A 2,500-nucleotide genomic window follows, 5' to 3' on the forward strand; every position below is an offset into this window, starting at 1 on the left:
GACTCTCGAGTTGCCGCCCGTCGGTCCTCGAGCTCCGTGCAGTAGTGATCCCCAGCGAACTGCCAGCAGGGCGAACGAGCGATCCCGCTCTCGGTCGGGGCGCCTGGCGTCGATCGGTGGTCGGTGGCTTGCGGACGAGCTGCGCTGTGAGTGTGGGAACGAGTATGACGAGCCGTTGCCGCGACTCCCAGTCCACCTCGGCGGTGGCTGGGCCGGGCGGGCGTCTGCTCGGGCGAGTGCCGCCCCCGCCTCCTCGCAGGAAGCCCGCTCGCCGTCACGCCGCCACGTGCACGCGTCAGTGACGCTGCCGAACCGATGGCCGGTGCCCGTTCCCGCCTCTGCTTTTCCTAGGGCAAAGCTGCTGCACGCCTCGTGATACTCCGCGGGCGACATGGTGGCGGTGATCCTGCCTCCGTCGCTGCGGTGCGTTGGGGCACGCATCGCCTCTTGGGCGCCCTGTTTTTTTTCAACCAATAGATGTATGTCTCTGCGGGCCGCACCAGGCTGGTGCTCCCCACAGCTTCACGCCACCCTGCTCCGCCCGCACGCCGGCGTGCAGGTGGCTGCTGCTAAAGGTGGGGAGTGTATGTGCGGTCCGGGTGGCTTTCCTCTGGCGAGGGAGAGACCTTAAGCAAACTCAGAGACAAATCTTGACGGTCGATCACTCGTAAAAATAAAACGTGACAAACTTTGTGTTGGTTCAAGTACGAAAGGATCTCTGTCGGCTTGGGGGTACGCCCGTTTCCGTTTCAACTTGTCTCGCGAGGGTGGTTTCGGGGCCAGCAGGAGAGCTCGTCGGGGTAGCAGGCCCTGCAGCCGTGGTCACCGCCAAACCCCCACAACTCGAGCAAGTGAAAAAAAAGTAACAGGAGCGAAAGCATCTCTGTCGGCTTGGGGGTACGCCCGTTTCCGTTTCAACTTGTCTCGCGAGGGTGGTTTCGGGGCCAGCAGGAGAGCTCGTCGGGGTAGCAGGCCCTGCAGCCGTGGTCACCGCCAAACCCCCACAACTCGAGCAAGTGAAAAAAAAAAAGTAACAAATAAGAAAGGATCGTCGGCTTGGGGGTACGCCCGTTTCCGTTTCAACTTGTCTCGCGAGGGTGGTTTCGGGGCCAGCAGGAGAGCTCGTCGGGGTAGCAGGCCCTGCAGCCGTGGTCACCGCCAAACCCCCACAACTCGAGCAAGTGAAAAAAAAAGTAACAAATAAGAAAGGATCGTCGGCTTGGGGGTACGCCCGTTTCCGTTTCAACTTGTCTCGCGAGGGTGGTTTCGGGGCCAGCAGGAGAGCTCGTCGGGGTAGCAGGCCCTGCAGCCGTGGTCACCGCCAAACCCCCACAACTCGAGCAAGTGAAAAAAAAAAGTAACAAATAAGAAAGGATCTCTGTCGGCTTGGGGGTACGCCCGTTTCCGTTTCAACTTGTCTCGCGAGGGTGGTTTCGGGGCCAGCAGGAGAGCTCGTCGGGGTAGCAGGCCCTGCAGCCGTGGTCACCGCCAAATCGCCACAACTCGAGCAAGTGAAAAAAAAAAGTAACAAATAAGAAAGGATCGTCGGCTTGGGGGTACGCCCGTTTCCGTTTCAACTTGTCTCGCGAGGGTGGTTTCGGGGCCAGCAGGAGAGCTCGTCGGGGTAGCAGGCCCTGCAGCCGTGGTCACCGCCAAACCCCCCACAACTGTTGGGCGCCTACCTGCGCGGGGCAGGAGGACACTTTCCGATTTCAAATCTCCGTTTGCCGAGTCCACCCCGAACGCACGCGGGCGGGCGGGTTCGCATCACCCTTCGTCACAAGGGGCGAAGCCCGTTCCACCGTCTCGTCAGTAGTGCCGACCGGTCTGTGATCGACGAGGGGAGCCACACCAGGTCCGGCCCTGCTGCTTGGCGGCACCGCGTCGTCGGGAGCTCGCGACAGACGGAGGGTTTCGGTGTACTCTCCAGCCACGGGAAACGAAGCCGGTGATGCAGGCGCCGGTCTTTCGCTCCCAAATCGGCTGGGTTTACATCGTTGCTATCTAGTCACGCTCCCTTCAAACCCGACGGGGTACCTATTCCCCTCACCCGTCTGTGCGTATACAGCCTCTTTGCACTTGCGGGATGGGGGTGGTGGTTTAAAGACTCTCGAGTTGCCGCCCGTCGGTCTCCGAGCTCCGTGCAGTAGTGATCCCCAGCGAACTGCCAGCAGGGCGAACGAGCGATCCCGCTCTCGGTCGGGGCGCCTGGCGTCGATCGGTGGTCGGTGGCTTGCGGGCAAGCTGCGCTGTGAGTGTGGGAACGAGTATGACGAGCCGTTGCCGCGACTCCCAGTCCACCTCGGCGGTGGCTGGGCCGGGCGGGCGTCTGCTCGGGCGAGTGCCGCCCCCGCCTCCTCGCAGGAAGTCCGCTCGCCGACACGCCGCCACGTGCACGCGTCAGTGACGCTGCCGAACCGATGGCCGGTGCCCGTTCCCGCCTCTGCTTTTCCTAGGGCAAAGCTGCTGCACGCCTCGTGATACTAGGCGGGCGACATGG

The sequence above is a fragment of the Chiloscyllium punctatum genome, unplaced genomic scaffold (assembly GCF_047496795.1).
Source record: "Chiloscyllium punctatum isolate Juve2018m unplaced genomic scaffold, sChiPun1.3 scaffold_477, whole genome shotgun sequence".
Taxonomy (NCBI): domain Eukaryota; kingdom Metazoa; phylum Chordata; class Chondrichthyes; order Orectolobiformes; family Hemiscylliidae; genus Chiloscyllium; species Chiloscyllium punctatum.